This window comes from Leuresthes tenuis, unplaced genomic scaffold, assembly GCF_036924035.1.
Source record: "Leuresthes tenuis unplaced genomic scaffold, fLeuTen1.0.hap1 SCAF_21, whole genome shotgun sequence".
NCBI classification, from domain to species: Eukaryota; Metazoa; Chordata; class Actinopteri; order Atheriniformes; family Atherinopsidae; genus Leuresthes; species Leuresthes tenuis.
The window spans coordinates 12,481,285-12,501,664 of NW_027325375.1; the positions used below are offsets into that span (position 1 = coordinate 12,481,285).

Consider the following 20,380-nt stretch of genomic DNA (forward strand, 5'->3'; position numbering starts at 1 on the left):
CCCGGTTTTTACAAATTATGGTTGTACATTCAGACCTTGCAGCCGAAAACCTCCGCTCCCTCATTTGATCATACATTGTCAGGCATTCGCACCTTGTCTTACCCGCTTTTTATAAACTTTAGTCAGACATTCACACCTTGCAGCTGAACCACCTCCGCTCCCTGTTTTGATAATGTATGGTCTGGCAATACTACCTTTTCTTACCGGTTTGTGAGTAATTATGGCTGGACATTCACACCTACTTGCAGCCGAACACCACTTTTCCCGCTTTTGATGATGTATGGTCCGGCATTCTAGTCTTTTCTAACACATTTTTCAGCAATTATGGTTTGACATTCACACCTACTCACAGCCGAACACTTCCGCTCCCGCATTTGATGGTGTATAGTCGGGCATTCTCACCCTTTCTCATCAGCTTTTTGCAAATTATGATCTGACATTCACACCTACTTGCAGTCGAACAGCTCTGCTCCCGCTTTTGATTATGTTTGGTTGGATATTCGAAACTTTTCTTCACTGCTTTTTACAAACTTTGGTTGGACGTTCACACCTTCTTGCAGCCGAACACCTCCGCTTCCGCTTTTGATGGTATATATTCGGGCATTCGAACCTTTTCTTACCCGCTTTTTACAAACCATGGTCGGACTTTCACACCTTCTTGTAGCCGAACAACTCCGCTCCCGCTATTGATTGTGTACAGTCGGGTATTTTAACCTTTTCTTACCCGCTTTTTACCAACTATTGTTGGACATTCACACCGTCTTACAGCGGAACACCTCCGCTCCCTCTTTTGATGGTGTATGTTCGGGCACTCGAACCTTTTCTTACCCGCTTTTTACAAACTATGGTCAGACATTCAAACCTTCTTGTAGCCGAACACATCCACTCCTGCTTTTGATGATGGGTATTCAAACCTACTTGTTGCCCGCTTTTCATTAATTATGGGTGGACATACATACCTTGTCGCAGCCAAACACCTCCGCTCCCTGTTTTGATCATGTATGATTGGACATTCGCACCTTTTCTCACCCGCTTTTTACTATGGTCGGCCATTCACAGCTTTCTCTCCACCATACTTGTATGGTGGGATATTCACACCCACTTGCATCCGAAGACCTCCGCCCCAACTTTTGTTGATATTTAGTCGGTCATTCGCAGCTTACCCGCTTTTGGCAAACTATGGCCTTCTTGCAGCCAAACACCTCTGATCTCGTTTTTGATGATGTAAGGTTGGGCATTCAGACCTTGCTTCACCTGCTTTTCACCAAATATAGTCGAACAGTCACACCTTCTTGCAGCCGAACACTTCTGCTCCACCTTTTAGTGTTCTATGGGGTATTCACACCTTTTTTTTCACCGCATTTTATTGATTATGGTTGGAAATTCTCACCCACTCTTATCCGAAGACCTCTCCTCCTGCTTTTGTTAATATATAGTCGGGCATTCAAACCTTTTCTTACCCGCTTTTTACAAATTATGGTCGAACATTCACACCTACTTGCAGCCGAACACCTCCGCTCCCGCTTTTGATGGTGTATAGTCGGGCTTTCGAGCCTTTTCTTCCCCGGTTTTTACAAATTATGGTTGTACATTCAGACCTTGCAGCCGAAAACCTCCGCTCCCTCATTTGATCATACATTGTCAGGCATTCGCACCTTGTCTTACCCGCTTTTTATAAACTTTAGTCAGACATTCACACCTTGCAGCTGAACCACCTCCGCTCCCTGTTTTGATAATGTATGGTCTGGCAATACTACCTTTTCTTACCGGTTTGTGAGTAATTATGGCTGGACATTCACACCTACTTGCAGCCGAACACCACTTTTCCCGCTTTTGATGATGTATGGTCCGGCATTCTAGTCTTTTCTAACACATTTTTCAGCAATTATGGTTTGACATTCACACCTACTCACAGCCGAACACTTCCGCTCCCGCATTTGATGGTGTATAGTCGGGCATTCTCACCCTTTCTCATCAGCTTTTTGCAAATTATGATCTGACATTCACACCTACTTGCAGTCGAACAGCTCTGCTCCCGCTTTTGATTATGTTTGGTTGGATATTCGAAACTTTTCTTCACTGCTTTTTACAAACTTTGGTTGGACGTTCACACCTTCTTGCAGCCGAACACCTCCGCTTCCGCTTTTGATGGTATATATTCGGGCATTCGAACCTTTTCTTACCCGCTTTTTACAAACCATGGTCGGACTTTCACACCTTCTTGTAGCCGAACAACTCCGCTCCCGCTATTGATTGTGTACAGTCGGGTATTTTAACCTTTTCTTACCCGCTTTTTACCAACTATTGTTGGACATTCACACCGTCTTACAGCGGAACACCTCCGCTCCCTCTTTTGATGGTGTATGTTCGGGCACTCGAACCTTTTCTTACCCGCTTTTTACAAACTATGGTCAGACATTCAAACCTTCTTGTAGCCGAACACATCCACTCCTGCTTTTGATGATGGGTATTCAAACCTACTTGTTGCCCGCTTTTCATTAATTATGGGTGGACATACACACCTTGTCGCAGCCAAACACCTCCGCTCCCTGTTTTGATCATGTATGATTGGACATTCGCACCTTTTCTCACCCGCTTTTTACTATGGTCGGCCATTCACAGCTTTCTCTCCACCATACTTGTATGGTGGGATATTCACACCCACTTGCATCCGAAGACCTCCGCCCCAACTTTTGTTGATATTTAGTCGGTCATTCGCAGCTTACCCGCTTTTGGCAAACTATGGCCTTCTTGCAGCCAAACACCTCTGATCTCGTTTTTGATGATGTAAGGTTGGGCATTCAGACCTTGCTTCACCTGCTTTTCACCAAATATAGTCGAACAGTCACACCTTCTTGCAGCCGAACACTTCTGCTCCACCTTTTAGTGTTCTATGGGGTATTCACACCTTTTTTTTCACCGCATTTTATTGATTATGGTTGGAAATTCTCACCCACTCTTATCCGAAGACCTCTCCTCCTGCTTTTGTTAATATATAGTCGGGCATTCAAACCTTTTCTTACCCGCTTTTTACAAATTATGGTCGAACATTCACACCTACTTGCAGCCGAACACCTCCGCTCCCGCTTTTGATGGTGTATAGTCGGGCTTTCGAGCCTTTTCTTCCCCGGTTTTTACAAATTATGGTTGTACATTCAGACCTTGCAGCCGAAAACCTCCGCTCCCTCATTTGATCATACATTGTCAGGCATTCGCACCTTGTCTTACCCGCTTTTTATAAACTTTAGTCAGACATTCACACCTTGCAGCTGAACCACCTCCGCTCCCTGTTTTGATAATGTATGGTCTGGCAATACTACCTTTTCTTACCGGTTTGTGAGTAATTATGGCTGGACATTCACACCTACTTGCAGCCGAACACCACTTTTCCCGCTTTTGATGATGTATGGTCCGGCATTCTAGTCTTTTCTAACACATTTTTCAGCAATTATGGTTTGACATTCACACCTACTCACAGCCGAACACTTCCGCTCCCGCATTTGATGGTGTATAGTCGGGCATTCTCACCCTTTCTCATCAGCTTTTTGCAAATTATGATCTGACATTCACACCTACTTGCAGTCGAACAGCTCTGCTCCCGCTTTTGATTATGTTTGGTTGGATATTCGAAACTTTTCTTCACTGCTTTTTACAAACTTTGGTTGGACGTTCACACCTTCTTGCAGCCGAACACCTCCGCTTCCGCTTTTGATGGTATATATTCGGGCATTCGAACCTTTTCTTACCCGCTTTTTACAAACCATGGTCGGACTTTCACACCTTCTTGTAGCCGAACAACTCCGCTCCCGCTATTGATTGTGTACAGTCGGGTATTTTAACCTTTTCTTACCCGCTTTTTACCAACTATTGTTGGACATTCACACCGTCTTACAGCGGAACACCTCCGCTCCCTCTTTTGATGGTGTATGTTCGGGCACTCGAACCTTTTCTTACCCGCTTTTTACAAACTATGGTCAGACATTCAAACCTTCTTGTAGCCGAACACATCCACTCCTGCTTTTGATGATGGGTATTCAAACCTACTTGTTGCCCGCTTTTCATTAATTATGGGTGGACATACACACCTTGTCGCAGCCAAACACCTCCGCTCCCTGTTTTGATCATGTATGATTGGACATTCGCACCTTTTCTCACCCGCTTTTTACTATGGTCGGCCATTCACAGCTTTCTCTCCACCATACTTGTATGGTGGGATATTCACACCCACTTGCATCCGAAGACCTCCGCCCCAACTTTTGTTGATATTTAGTCGGTCATTCGCAGCTTACCCGCTTTTGGCAAACTATGGCCTTCTTGCAGCCAAACACCTCTGATCTCGTTTTTGATGATGTAAGGTTGGGCATTCAGACCTTGCTTCACCTGCTTTTCACCAAATATAGTCGAACAGTCACACCTTCTTGCAGCCGAACACTTCTGCTCCACCTTTTAGTGTTCTATGGGGTATTCACACCTTTTTTTTCACCGCATTTTATTGATTATGGTTGGAAATTCTCACCCACTCTTATCCGAAGACCTCTCCTCCTGCTTTTGTTAATATATAGTCGGGCATTCAAACCTTTTCTTACCCGCTTTTTACAAATTATGGTCGAACATTCACACCTACTTGCAGCCGAACACCTCCGCTCCCGCTTTTGATGGTGTATAGTCGGGCTTTCGAGCCTTTTCTTCCCCGGTTTTTACAAATTATGGTTGTACATTCAGACCTTGCAGCCGAAAACCTCCGCTCCCTCATTTGATCATACATTGTCAGGCATTCGCACCTTGTCTTACCCGCTTTTTATAAACTTTAGTCAGACATTCACACCTTGCAGCTGAACCACCTCCGCTCCCTGTTTTGATAATGTATGGTCTGGCAATACTACCTTTTCTTACCGGTTTGTGAGTAATTATGGCTGGACATTCACACCTACTTGCAGCCGAACACCACTTTTCCCGCTTTTGATGATGTATGGTCCGGCATTCTAGTCTTTTCTAACACATTTTTCAGCAATTATGGTTTGACATTCACACCTACTCACAGCCGAACACTTCCGCTCCCGCATTTGATGGTGTATAGTCGGGCATTCTCACCCTTTCTCATCAGCTTTTTGCAAATTATGATCTGACATTCACACCTACTTGCAGTCGAACAGCTCTGCTCCTGCTTTTGATTATGTTTGGTTGGATATTCGAAACTTTTCTTCACTGCTTTTTACAAACTTTGGTTGGACGTTCACACCTTCTTGCAGCCGAACACCTCCGCTTCCGCTTTTGATGGTATATATTCGGGCATTCAAACCTTTTCTTACCCGCTTTTTACAAACCATGGTCGGACTTTCACACCTTCTTGTAGCCGAACAACTCCGCTCCCGCTATTGATTGTGTACAGTCGGGTATTTTAACCTTTTCTTACCCGCTTTTTACCAACTATTGTTGGACATTCACACCGTCTTACAGCAGAACACCTCCGCTCCCTCTTTTGATGGTGTATGTTCGGGCATTCGAACCTTTTCTTCCCCGTTTTTTACAAAATTATTGTTGGACATTCAGACCTTCTTGCAGCTGAACACCTCCGCTTCCGCTTTTGATGGTATATATTCGGGCATTCGAACCTTTTCTTACCCGCTTTTTACAAACCATGGTCGGACTTTCACACCTTCTTGTAGCCGAACAACTCCGCTCCCGCTATTGATTGTGTACAGTCGGGTATTTTAACCTTTTCTTACCCGCTTTTTACCAACTATTGTTGGACATTCACACCGTCTTACAGCGGAACACCTCCGCTCCCTCTTTTGATGGTGTATGTTCGGGCATTCGAACCTTTTCTTACCCGCATTTTACGAACTATGGTCGGACATTCAAACCTTCTTTTAGCCGAACACATCCACTCCTGCTTTTGATGATGTATGGTTGAGCATTCGCACCTTTTCTTACCCATTTTTTACAAACTATGGTCGGACATTCACAACTTCTTGCAGCTGAACACCTCCTCTCCCGCTTATGATGATGTGTGGTTTGATATTCGAAAATTTTCTTTCATGTTTTCTAGCAATTATTGATGGACTTTCAGACCTTCTTGCAGCTGAACACCTCCGCTCCCGCTTTTGATGATGTATAGTCGGGCTTTCGAGCCTTTTCTTCCCCGGTTTTACAAATTTATTGTTGGACATTCAGACCTTCTTGCAGCCGAAAACCTCCGCTCCCTCTTTTGATCATACATTGTCGGGCATTCGCACCTTTTCTTACCCGCTTTTTACAATTCATGGTCGGACTTTCACACCTTTTAGTAGCGGAACAAATCTGCTCCCGCTATTGATTGTGTACAATCGGGTATTTTAACCTTTTCTTACCTGCTTTTTGCCAATTATGGTTGGACATTCACACCTTCTTACAGCGGAACACCTCCGCTCCCTCCTTTGATGGTGTATGTTCGGGCATTCGAACCTTTTCTTACCCGCTTTTTACAAACTATGGTCAGACATTCACACCTTCTTGCAGCCGAACACTTCCGCTCTACCTTTTAGTGTTCTATGGGGTATTCACACCTTTTTTTTCACCGCATTTTATAGATTATGGTTGTAAATTCTCACCCACTCTTATCCGAAGACCTCTCCTCCTACTTTGGTTAATATATAGTCGGGCATTCGAACCTTTTCTTACCCGCTTTTTACAAATTATGGTCGAAGATTCACACCTACTTGCAGCCGAACACCTCCGCTCCCGCTTTTGATGGTGTATAGTCGGGCTTTCGAGCCTTTTCTTCCCCGGTTTTTACAAATTATGGTTGGACATTCAGACCTTGCAGCCGAAAACCTCCGCTCCCTCTTTTGATCATACATTGTCAGGCATTCGCACCTACTTGCAGCCGAATACTTCCGCTCCACCTTTTAGTGATGTATGGTTGGCATTTGCACCTTTTCTTACCCTTTCTTACCCTACTGATTGCTTAAGATTAAGTTGTTTTTTCTCAAACTACAACATTTCTTTAATTGTTGAAACTTGATTTGAAGTGGATAAATAAGGAGGACAAACAGTTTTAATTCAGGCTGATAGAAGGAATTAATTTTATAGCAAAATCTGTATTTCGTCATATGTCGAGAGATGCTTATTGCTGAAGAAGTTCTTTCTCATTCTACAAGTACAACGTTGTTTATCGTTGAAACTTGATTAGACATGAATAAATATGAAGGACAAAGCAGTCTTAACTTGGTTAGAGTTAAGGAATTCGTTTTATAGGAGAATCCGAATTCGTGCATAACTCGTAAAATAGAGCTTATTTTCGGATTCCTGAAGAATGAGTCTGGTTCTTTCTCATAATACAAAGTTTGTTGTTTATTGTTGAAACTTCATCAGAAGTGAAGAAATAAATGAATGCCTATCAACAAATGTGGGATCTAAACTCTAGTGCTTCCTCTAAAATAATTTCCTTTCTCAATTCAGAAATGTGTGTGTGTAAGTCACAACACCCGTGACACCAAAACGGCTTTCTTTTCTCTCTTTTCTCTACACTCTGCACTGTGAGCACACACACCAAATCAGAAAGGCTTTTTTCTCTCTTTTCTACATTATGGACTGTGGGGACACAAAACCGCTCTCTCTTTTTTTTTTGATTGTGTGCCAGGGCGTTGTCTCACGTGTTAGATTATGCTTACGATACGAATGGGTTTATCAGTCACATCAGAATCCATACATACTGATCCTCCCGTAATAAAATGGTCGGATCTTATCAAACACACTTTGTTTCTTGTGACAATCAAGTCAGCGAAACAGCGCTGACAGCACGTCAAGACACTGAATCAAGTTTGCCACAAGAACTCATAAGTTTGGCAGTATTGCTCTGCCGTCAGCAATCATACACCCATTTTATTTTCGTGAGACATGTGCAGGCACATGTTCATCTACTGTTCTATCACTATGAATTAGTTTATCTATTATCAATAAGGATACTTCTACAACTACTATCAAAGTATGTCCAGACTTCTTATGTTGTCAGTTGCTATATATGAATAAGTGGGTAGCTACTGACAAGCATTAAGCATGTCACACAGCCCAAACCTATAACATTTCAGGACACACCACACAGTTAACAACCACAGTGAAGTGTCAAAGCCCAAACATGTAACATTCAACAGGACACTTACACAACACATTCAAATCAAACAGTCAGACAACATACAAGAACATATACCCCAGCCGGCATTGCTCCCTGCCTATTTTCCTACAGCTCACTATGTGTGCGCACACCTTTATTCACAAACTCTTCAACTTATACTCTTTTACCAAAGCTGCTACAGCTCGATTGGCCGAATACCCTTAGATCCTATTTCGGTGAATTTGACATCTGCCTTACATGTAACAGATTAGCGGTTTAGCAGTTTTAATTTAGTTTGAGTGAAGGAATTCATTTTATAGCAAAATCCGAAATCGTGAAGAACTCATGAAAGTAAGCTTATTCTCGGATTCCTGAAACTTTAGATTTGCTCTTTCTTTTACTGCAAAGTACAACGTTGTTGTTTTTTTGTTTAAATCTTTCTAGACATGGTAAATATGAAGGACAAAGCAGTTTTAACATAGTTTGAGTAAAGGAATTCATTTTATAGATAAAATCCCAAGAGTCTGCTGAGAAAAGAGAGTGAATGCGAAGTAGACTTTAACACGGCTCTGGGAGCGAGCCGAGTGTGGGCTAACCGGGAGAATTGCTTGAAAGAAACGCGACACCGAATGAGCGGTCAGAACAAAGCCTCAATACGGTTTTCCCGTGGTGTTTTTGTTGCTGCCTTGTCGATTGCACAGGGGCAAGCGTTTCAACCAAACAGCGCTCACCATGGGGAAGGTGGCTATGGCAACTAGCCTGATGCCCTGCTCCCGCAGTGACGGATAATTGTACTCTGGTTTCTCTTCATAACATACAAGTCTTTCGCCTTTTACTAAAGACTTTCGTGGAGAGCAGCACTAATGAGTTGTTTCTATTTTTGGCAGGCTTTACCTTTGCGGGTGAAGCCCTTTCTGTCTGTGCAAAAGAAATCTTGTTACTGTGCAGAGTGACTTCTCTGAGTAGAGTCGCCTTACTTGTTGCGATTGTGCCGATATTCGAAGCTGGAGTGCAAAGTTGTTGCTTGAATGGTGCTTGCTGGAGCACGCGGGAGTGCAAAGTTATACCATTTAAAAGGGCTGAAGTGTGCTCAGTGCAGCGGGTGGGCGGAGGTGCAACGTGACACTCTGGCCACCTATGGCCATAAAAAGAACACTGCTACACGTGCGCATTGTGCCAGCAAGGGCCCTCGGACCTGAAACAGTGGACAGTTATCGCTTCTCGGCCTTTTGGCTAAGATCAAGTGTAGTATCTGTTCTTATCAGTTTAATATGTCCTCTATACGAGGACTACATATTAAATGGATTTTTAAGAATAGGAGTTGAAAAAGAAGCTTGCTCCGTTCACTCCAAGCATCGACCCAGTACTGCAGTGCCGCTGGGAACGGTGCGCTCTTCTCTGCTCTTGTGAAAAAGCAAACAGCGGTGCAGGATGGAAGTTTCAGGGAGCCCAAGATGAAACTTTCTTTTAATCTGCTGAGAAAAGAGAGTGAATGCGAAGTAGACTTTAACACAGCTCTGGGAGCGAGCCGAGTGTGGGCTAACCGGGAGAATTGCTTGAAAGAAACGCGACACCGAATGAGTGGTCAGAACAAAGCCTCAATACGGTGTTCCCGTGGTGTTTGTGGCTGCCTTGTCTTTTGCACAGAGTAAAAGACAAGGCAGCCATCGAATAGGGCCCGATTGTTCCTACTTGGTCAGCCGAGGAGCAAGGGGGGGGAGCAAGCGTCTCAACCAAGCAAATCTCACCAAGTAGGAACAATCGGGCCCTATTCGATGGCTGCAACACCTGAAAGAGATATTGATGCGAGACCCGATCAAAAGCTTTTTCAAAGTCTAAATTTAAGATGACAAGCCGGGTGTTTCTGTCTCTAGCGTAATCAATGATGTGTCGAATCAGTACGAGGCTGTCGGTGAGTTGTCTCTCTGAGATGGCACAAGCCTGGTCTGGGTGAATTACCTCCTCTAAAACAGAGGACATCCGTGTCGTTAAAACCTTGCTAAAAAGTTTACAGTCAAAGTTTAAAAGTGTGATGGGCCTCCAATTCTTTAGGTCAGTCTTATCATTTTTATCAGAAGTGAAGAAATAAATGAATGCCTATCAACAAATGTGGGATCTAAACTCTAGTGCTTCCTCTAAAATAATTTCCTTTCTCAATTTAGAAATGTGTGTGTGTAAGTCACAACACCCGTGACACCAAAACGGCTTTCTTTTCTCTACACTCTGCACTATGAGCACACACACCAAATCAGAAAGGCTTTTTTCTCTCTTTTCTACATTATGGACTGTGGGGACACAAAACCGCTCTCTCTTTTTTTTTTTATCGTGTGCCAGGGCGTTGTCTCACGTATTAGATTGTGCTTAAGATACGAATGGGTTTATCAGTCACATCAAAATCCATACATACTGATCCTCCCGTAATAAAATGGTCGGATCTTATCAAACACACTTTGTTTCTTGTGACAATCAAGTCAGCGAAACAGCGCATACACGTCAAGACACTGAATCAAGTTTGCCACAAGAACTCATAAGTTTGGCAGTATTGCTCTGCCGTCAGCAATCATACATCCATTTTATTTTCGTGAGACATGTGCAGGCACCTGTTCATCTACTGTTCTATCACTATGAATTAGTTTATCTATTATCAATATGGATACTTCTACAACTACTCTATCAAAGTATGTCCGGACTTCTTACGTTGTCAGTTGCTATATATGAATAAGTGGGTAGCTACTGACAAGCATTAAGCATGTCACACAGCCCAAACATATAACATTTCAGGACACCCCAGACAGTTAACAACCACAGTGAAGCGTGTCAAAGACCAAACATGTAACATTCAACAGGACACTTACACAACACATTCAAATCAAACAGTCAGACAACATACAAGAACATATACCCCAGCCGGCATTGCTCCCTGCCTATTTTCCTACAGCTCACTATGTGTGCGCACACCTTTATTCACAAACTCTTCAACTTATACTCTTTTACCGAAGCTGCTACAGCTCGATTGGCCGAATACCGAATAATCCTAATTCGGTGAATTTGACATCTGCCTTACATGTAACAGATTAGCGGTTTAGCAGTTTTAATTTAGTTTGAGTGAAGGAATTCATTTTATAGCAAAATCCGAAATCGTGAAGAACTCATGAAAGTAAGCTTATTCTCCGATTCCTGAAACTTTAGATTTGCTATTTCTTTTACTGCAAAGTACAACGTTGGTTTTTTTGTTTAAATCTTTCAAGACATGGTAAATATGAAGGACAAAGCAGTTTTAACATAGTTTGAGTGAAGGAATTAATTTTATTGATAAAATCCCAAGAGTCTGCTGAGAAAAGAGAGTGAATGCGAAGTAGACTTTAACACGGCTCTGGGAGCGAGCCGAGTGCGGGCTAACCGGGAGAATTGCTTGAAAGAAACGCGACACCGAATGAGCGGTCAGAACAAAGCCTCAATACGGTTTTCCCGTGGTGTTTTTGTTGCTGCCTTGTCTTTTGCACAGAGTAAAAGACAAGGCAGCCATCGAATAGGGCCCGATTGTTCCTACTTGGTCAGCCGAGGAGCAAGGGGGGGGGCAAGCGTCTCAACCAAGCAAAGCTCACCATGGGGAAGGTGGCTATGCCAACTAGCCTGATGCCCTGCTCCCGCAGTGACGGATAATCGTACTCTGGTTTCTCTTCATAACGTACAAGTCTTTCGCCTTTTACTAAAGACTTCATTACGGTGAAAAAAAATATGTGAATGCCTCATAGAACACTAAAATCGGAAATGTTATAGTTTGAGAAAAAACAACTTAATCTTAAGCAATCAGTAGGGTAAGAAAGGGTAAGAAAAGGTGCAAATGCCAACCATACATCACTAAAAGGTGGAGCGGAAGTATTCGGCTGCAAGTAGGTGCGAATGCCTGACAATGTATGATCAAAAGAGGGAGCGGAGGTTTTCGGCTGCAAGGTCTGAATGTCCAACCATAATTTGTAAAAACCGGGGAAGAAAAGGCTCGAAAGCCCGACTATACACCATCAAAAGCGGGAGCGGAGGTGTTCGGCTGCAAGTAGGTGTGAATGTTCGACCATAATTTGTAAAAAGCGGGTAAGAAAAGGTTCGAATGCCCGACTATATATTAACCAAAGCAGGAGGAGAGGTCTTCGGATAAGAGTGGGTGAGAATTTACAACCATAATCTATAAAATGCGGTGAAAAAAAAAGTGTGAATACCCCATAGAACACTAAAAGGTAGAGCGGAAGTGTTCGGCTGCAAGAAGGTGTGAATGTCTGACCATAGTTTGTAAAAAGCGGGTAAGAAAAGGTTCGAATGCCCGAACATACACCATCAAAGGAGGGAGCGGAGGTGTTCCGCTGTAAGAAGGTGTGAATGTCCGACCATAGTTGGCAAAAAGCAGGTAAGAAAAGGTTAAAATACCCGATTGTACACAATCAATAGCGGGAGCAGAGTTGTTCCGCTACTAAAAGGTGTGAAAGTCCGACCATGGTTTGTAAAAAGCGGGTAAGAAAAGGTGCGAATGCCCGACAATGTATGATCAAAAGAGGGAGCGGAGGTTTTCGGCTGAAACAAGGTCTGAATGTCCATCCATATTTTGTAAAAATCTGGGAAGAAAAGGCTCGAAAGCCCGACTATACACCATCAACAGCTGGAGCGGAGGTGTTCAGCTGCAAGAAGGTCTGAATGTCCATCAATAATTGCTAGAAAACATGGAAGAGAATTTTCGAATATCAAACCGCACATGATCATAAGCGGGAGAGGAGGTGTTCAAATGCAAGAAGGTGTGAATGTCCACCCATAATTACTGCAAAATGGGTAAGAAAAGGTACGAATGCCCAACCATACATGATCCTAACAGGGAGCGGAGGAGTTTGGCTGCGACAAGGTGTGTATGTCCACCCATAATTAATGAAAAGCGGGCAACAAGTAGGTTTGAATACCCATCATCAAAAGCAGGAGTGGATGTGTTCGGCTACAAGAAGGTTTGAATGTCTGACCATAGTTTGTAAAAAGCGGGTAAGAAAAGGTTCGAATGCCCGAACATACACCATCAAAGGAGGGAGCGGAGGTGTTCCGCTGTAAGAAGGTGTGAATGTCCAACCATAATTGGCAAAAAGCAGGTAAGAAAAGGTTAAAATACCCTATTGTACACAATCAATAGCGGGAGCAGAGTTGTTCCGCTACTAAAAGGTGTGAAAGTCCGACCATGAATTGTAAAAAGCGGGTAAGAAAAGGTGCGAATGCCCAACAATGTATGATCAAAAGAGGGAGCGGAGGTTTTCGGCTGAAAGAAGGTCTGAATGTCCATCCATAATTTCTAAAAATCGGGGAAGAAAAGGCTCGAAAGCCCGACTATACACCATCAACAGCTGGAGCGGAGGTGTTCAGCTGCAAGGTCTGAATGTCCATCAATAATTGCTAGAAAACATGGAAGAGAATTTTCGAATATCAAACCGCACATGATCATAAGCGGGAGAGGAGGTGTTAAAATGCAAAAAGGTGTGAATGTCCACCAATTATTACTGCAAAATGGGTAAGAAAAGGTACGATTGCCCAACCATACATCATCAAAAGCAGGAGTGGATGTGTTCGGCTACAAGAAGGTTTTAATGTCCGACCATAGTTTGTAAAAAGCGGGTAAGAAAAGGTTCGAATGCCCGAACATACACCATCAAAAGAGGGAGCGGAGGTGTTCCACTGTAAGAAGGTGTGAATGTCCGACCATAGTTGGTAAAAAGCGGGTAAGAAAAGGTGAAAATACCCGACTGTACACAATCAATAGCGGGAGCGGAGTTGTTCGGCTACTAAAAGGTGTGAAAGTCCGACCCTGGTTTGTAAAAAGCGGGTAAGAGAAGGTGCGAATGCCCGACAATGTATGATCAAAAGAGGGAGCGGAGGTTTTCTGCTGCAAGAAGGTCTGAATGTCCAACAATAATTTTGTAAAAACCGGGGAAGAAAAGGCTCGAAAGCCCGACTATACATCATCAAAAGCGGGAGCGGAGGTGTTCAGCTGCAAGAAGGTCTGAATGTCCATCAATAATTGCTAGAAAACATGAAAGAAAATTTTCGAATATCAAACCACACATCATCATAAGCGGGAGAGGAGGTGTTCAGCTGCAAGAAGGTGTGAATGTCCGACCATAGTTTGTAAAAAATGGGTAAGAAAAGGTGCGAATGCTCAACCATACATCATCAAAACCAGGAGTGGATGTGTTCGACTAAAAGAAGGTTTGAATGTCCGACCATAGTTCGTAAAATGCGGGTAAGAAAAGGTTCGAATGCCCGAACATACACCATCAAAAGAGGGAGCGGAGGTGTTCCGCTGTAAGACGGTGTGAATGTCCAACAATAGTTGGTAAAAAGCGGGTAAGAAAAGGTTAAAATACCCGACTGTACACAATCAATAGCGGGAGCGGAGTTGTTTGGCTACAAGAAGGTGTGAAAGTCCGACCATGGTTTGTAAAAAGCGGGTAAGAAAAGGTTCGAATGCGCGAATATATACCATCAAAAGCGGAAGCGGAGGTGTTCGGCTGCAAGAAGGTGTGAACTTCCGACCAAAGTTTGTAAAAAGCAGTGAAGAAAAGTTTCGAATATCCAACCAAACATAATCAAAAGCGGGAGCAGAGCTGTTCGACTGCAAGTAGGTTTGAATGTCAGATCATAATTTGCAAAAAGCTGATGAGAAAGGGTGAGAATGCCCGACTATACACCATCAAATGCGGGAGCGAAAGTGTTTGGCTGTGAGTAGGTGTGAATGTCAAACCATAATTGCTGAAAAATGTGTTAGAAAAGACTAGAATGCCGGACCATACATCATCAAAAGCGGGAAAAGTGGTGTTCGGCTGCAAGTAGGTGTGAATGTCCAGCCATAATTACTCACAAACCGGTAAGAAAAGGTAGTATTGCCAGACCATACATTATCAAAACAGGGAGCGGAGGTGGTTCAGCTGCAAGGTGTGAATGTCTGACTAAAGTTTATAAAAAGCGGGTAAGACAAGGTGCGAATGCCTGACAATGTATGATCAAATGAGGGAGCGGAGGTTTTCGGCTGCAAGGTCTGAATGTACAACCATAATTTGTAACAACCGGGGAAGAAAAGGCTCGAAAGCCCGACTATACACCATCAAAAGCGGGAGCGGAGGTGTTCGGCTGCAAGTAGGTGTGAATGTTCGACCATAATTTGTAAAAAGCGGGTAAGAAAAGGTTTGAATGCCCGACTATATATTAACAAAAGCAGGAGGAGAGGTCTTCGGATAAGAGTGGGTGAGAATTTCCAACCATAATCAATAAAATGCGGTGAAAAAAAAGGTGTGAATACCCCATAGAACACTAAAAGGTGGAGCAGAAGTGTTCGGCTGCAAGAAGGTGTGACTGTTCGACTATATTTGGTGAAAAGCAGGTGAAGCAAGGTCTGAATGCCCAACCTTACATCATCAAAAACGAGATCAGAGGTGTTTGGCTGCAAGAAGGCCATAGTTTGCCAAAAGCGGGTAAGCTGCGAATGACCGACTAAATATCAACAAAAGTGGGGGCGGAGGTCTTCGGATGCAAGTGGGTGTGAATATCCCACCATACAAGTATGGTGGAGAGAAAGCTGTGAATGGCCGACCATAGTAAAAAGCGGGTGAGAAAAGGTGCGAATGTCCAATCATACATGATCAAAACAGGGAGCGGAGGTGTTTGGCTGCGACAAGGTGTGTATGTCCATCCATAATTCATGAAAAGCGGGCAACAAGTAGGTTTGAATACCCATCATCAAAAGCAGGAGTGGATGTGTTCGGCTACAAGAAGGTTTGAATGTCTGACCATAGTTTGTAAAAAGCGGGTAAGAAAAGGTTCGAGTGCCCGAACATACACCATCAAAAGAGGGAGCGGAGGTGTTCCGCTGTAAGACGGTGTGAATGTCCAACAATAGTTGGTAAAAAGCGGGTAAGAAAAGGTTAAAATACCCGACTGTACACAATCAATAGCGGGAGCGGAGTTGTTCGGCTACAAGAAGGTGTGAAAGTCCGACCATGGTTTGTAAAAAGCGGGTAAGAAAAGGTGCGAATGCCCGACAATGTATCATCAAAAGAGGGAGTGGAGGTTTTCGGCTGCAAGAAGGTCTGAATGTCCAACCATAATTTGTAAAAACCGGGGAAGAAAAGGCTCGAAAGCCCGACTATACACCATCAAAAGTGGGAGCGGAGGTGTTCAGCTTCAAGACGGTCTGAATGTCCATCAATAATTGCTAGAAAACATGAAAGAAAATTTTTGAATATCAAACTGCACATGATCATAAGCAGGAGAGGAGGTGTTCAGCTGCAAGAAGGTGTGAATGTCTACCCATAATTACTGAAAAATGGGAAAGAAAAGGTGCGAATGCCTAACCATACATCATCAAAAGAGGGAGCGGAGGTGTTCCGCTGTAAGACGGTGTGAATGTCCGACCATAGATGGTAAAAAGCGGGTAAGAAAAGGTTAAATTACCCGACTGTACACAATCAAAAGAGGGAGCGGAGTTGTTCAGCTAAGAGAAGGTGTGAAAGTCCGACCTTGGTTTGTAAAAAGCGGGTAAGAAAAGGTTCGTATGCCCGAATATACACCATCAAAAGCGGAAGCGGAGGTGTTCGGCTGCAAGATATTGTGAACGTCCGACCAAAGTTTGTAAAAAGCAGTTAAGAAAAGGTTCGAATATCTAACCAAACATAAGAATGAGTCTTTTCCGCTGTAGAATGCCCGACTATAGACCATCAAATGCGGGAGCGGAGGTGTTCGGCTCTGAGTAGGTGTGAATGTCCGACCATAATTGCTGAAGAATGTGTTAGAAAAGGTAAGAATGCTGGACCATACATCATCAAAAGCGGTAGAGGTGGTGTTCGGCTGCAAAAAGGTGTGACTGTTCGACTAAAGTTTGTAAAAAGTGGGTAAGACAAGGTGCGAATGCCTGACAATGTATGATCAAAAGCGGGAGCGGAGGTGTTCAGCTGCAAGAAGGTCTACATGTCCATCAATAATTGCTAGAAAACATGAAAGAAAATTTTCGAAAATCAAACCGCATATGATCATAAGTGGGATAGGAGGTGTTCAGCTGCAAGGTGTGAATGTCCACCCATAATTCCTTAAAAATGGGCAAAAAAAAGGTGTGAATGCCCAACCATACATCATCAAAAGCAGGAGTGGAAGTGTTCGGCTACAAGAAGGTGTGAACGTCCAACAAAAATATGTAAAAAGAAGTTAAGAAAAGGTTCAAATATCCAACCAAACATAATCAAAAGCGGGATTAGAGCTGTTCGACTGGAAGTAGGTGTGAATGTCAGATCATAATTTGCAAAAAGCTGATGAGAAAGGGTGAGAATGCCCGACTATACATCATCAAATGCGGGAGCGGAGTTGTTCAGCTGTGAGTAGGTGTGAATCTCCGACCATAATTGCTGAAAAATGTGTTAGAAAAGGTAAAAATGCCGGTCCATACATCATCAAAAGCGAGAGAGGTTGTGTTCGGCTGCAAGTAGGTGTGAATGTCCAGCCATAATTACAAACGGGTAAGAAAAGGTAGTATTGCCAGACCATATATGATCAAAACAGGGAGCGGAGGTGGTTCAGCTGCAAGAAGGTTTGAATGTCAAACTAAAGTTCAAATATATTAACAAAAGCGGGAGGAGAGGTCTTCGGATGAAAGTGGTTGAAAATTTCCGACCATAATGATGTATAAAATGCGGTGAAAAAAAAGGTGTGATAGAACACTAAAAGGTGGAGCGGAAGTGTTCGGCTGCAAGAAGGTGTGAATGTCCGACTATATTTGGTGAAAAGCAGGTAAAGCAAGGTCTGAATGCCCAACCTTACATCATCAAAAGCAAGATCAGAGGTGTTTGGCTGCAAGAAGGCCATAGTTTGCCAAAAGCGGGTAAGGTGCGAATGTCCGACTAAATATCAACAAAATTTGGGGCGGAGGTCTTCGGATGCAAGTGGGTGTGAATGTCCGACTATATTTGGTGAAAAGCAGGTGAAGCAAGGTCTGAATGCCCAACCTTACATCATCAAAAGCGAGATCAGAGGTGTTTGGCTGCAAGAAGGCCATAGTTTGCCAAAAGCGGGTAAGGTGCGAATGACCGACTAAATATCAACAAAAGTGGGGGCGGAGGTCTTCGGATGCAGGTGGGTGTGAATATCCCACCATACAAGTATGGTGGAGAGGAAGCTGTGAATGGCCGACCATAGTAAAAGGCGGGTGAGAGAAGGTGCGAATGTCAAACCATACATAATCAAAAAAGGGAGCGGAGGTGTTCTGATGTAAGAAGGTGTGAATGTCCAACCATAGTTGGTAAAAAGCGGGTAAGAAAAGATAAAATACCCGACTGTACACAATCAATAGCGGGAGCGGAGTTGTTCGGCTACTAAAAGGTGTGAAAGTCCGACCATGGTTTGTAAAAAGCGGGTAAGAAAAGGTGCGAATGCCGACAATGTATGATCAAAAGAGGGAGTGGAGGTTTTCGGCTGCAAGAAGGTCTGAATGTCCAACCATAATTTGTAAAAACCGGGGAAGAAAAGGCTCGAAAGCCCGACTATACACCATCAAAAGTGGGAGCGGAGGTGTTCAGCTGCAAGACGGTCTGAATGTCCATCAATAATTGCTAGAAAACATGAAAGAAAATGTTCGAATATCAAACTGCACATGATCATAAGCGGGAGAGGAGGTGTTCAGCTGCAAGAAGGTGTGAATGTCCACCCATAATACCTGAAAAATGGGTAAAAAAAAAGGTGCGAATGCCCAACCATACATCATCAAAAGCAGGAGTGCATGTGTTCGGCTACAAGAAGGTGTGAACGTCCAACCAAAGTTTGTAAAAAGCAGTTAAGAAAAGGTTCGAATATCCAATCATACATAATCAAAAGCGGGAGCAGAGCTGTTCGACTGCAAGTGGGTGTGAATGTCAGATCATAATTTGCAAAAAGCTGATGAGAAAGGGTGAGAATGACCGACTATACACCATCAAATGCGGGAGCGGAGTTGTTCGGCTGTGAGTAGGTGTGAATCTCCGACCATAATTGCTGAAAAATGTGTTAGAAAAGGTAAGAATGCCGGTCCATACATCATCAAAAGCGAGAGAGGTTGTGTTCGGCTGCAAGAAGGTGTGACTGTTCGACTAAAGTTTGTAAAAAGTGGGTAAGACAAGGTGCGAATACCTGACAATGTATGATCAAAAGCGGGTGCGGAGGTGTTCAGCTGCAAGAAGGTCTACATGTCCATCAATAATTGCTAGAAAACATGAAAGAAACTTTTCGAAAATCAAACCGCACATGATCATAAGTGGGATAGGAGGTGTTCAGCTGCAAGGTGTGAATGTCCACCCATAATTCCTGAAAAATGGGCAAAAAAAAGGTGTGAATGCCCAACCATACATCATCAAAAGCAGGAGTGGAAGTGTTCGGCTACAAGAAGGTGTGAACGTCCAACCAAAATATGTAAAAAGAAGTTAAGAAAAGGTTCGAATATCCAACCAAACATAATCAAAAGCGGGAGCAGAGCTGTTCGACTGCTAGTAGGTGTGAATGTCAGATCATAATTTGCAAAAAGCTGATGAGAAAGGGTGAGAATGCCCGACTATACATCATCAAATGCGGGAGCGGAGTTGTTCGGCTGTGAGTAGGTGTGAATCTCCGACAATAATTGCTGAAAAATGTGTTAGAAAAGGTAAAAATGCCGGTCCATACATCATCAAAAGCGAGAGGGGTTGTGTTCGGCTGCAAGTAGGTGTGAATGTCCAGCCATAATTACTCACAAACGGGTAAGAAAAGGTAGTATTGCCAGACCATATATGATCAAAACAGGGAGCGGAGGTGGTTCAGCTGCAAGAAGGTTTGAATGTCCGACTAAAGTTCAAATATATTAAAGAAAGCAGGAGGAGAGGTCTTCGGATGAGAGTGGTTGAAAATTTCCGACCATAATGTATAAAATGCGGTGAAAAAAAGGTGTGATAGAACACTAAAAGGTGGAGCGGAAGTGTTCGGCTGCAAGAAGGTGTGAATGTCCGACTATATTTGGTGAAAAGCAGGTGAAGCAAGGTCTGAATGCCAAACCTTACATCATCAAATGCGAGATCAGAGGTGTTTGGCTGCAAGAAGGCCATAGTTTGCCAAAAGCGGGTAAGGTGCGAATGTTCGACTAAATATCAAAAAAATTTGGGGCAGAGGTCTTCGGATGAAAGTGGGTGTGAATATCCAACCATACAAGTATGGTGGAGAGGAAGCTGTGAATAGCCGACCATAGTTTGGAAAAAGCGGGTAAGAAAAGGTTTGAATACC

At 43.4% G+C, this 20,380-nt stretch overlaps 3 non-coding genes across 3 annotated transcripts; all 3 read left to right on the forward strand.

Annotated features, from left to right (window-relative positions):
* Window positions 1–8,883: 8,883 nt before the first annotated feature.
* Window positions 8,884–8,997, forward strand: LOC140280670 (U5 spliceosomal RNA). Its single transcript, XR_011909605.1, has one exon. It is a non-coding gene; the product is annotated as a U5 spliceosomal RNA (small nuclear RNA).
* Window positions 8,998–9,305: 308 nt separating this feature from the next.
* Window positions 9,306–9,489, forward strand: LOC140280451 (U2 spliceosomal RNA). Its single transcript, XR_011909418.1, has one exon. It is a non-coding gene; the product is annotated as a U2 spliceosomal RNA (small nuclear RNA).
* Window positions 9,490–11,757: 2,268 nt separating this feature from the next.
* Window positions 11,758–11,868, forward strand: LOC140280780 (U5 spliceosomal RNA). The gene has a single exon (XR_011909705.1). It is a non-coding gene; the product is annotated as a U5 spliceosomal RNA (small nuclear RNA).
* The last annotated feature ends 8,512 nt before the right edge of the window (window positions 11,869–20,380 follow it).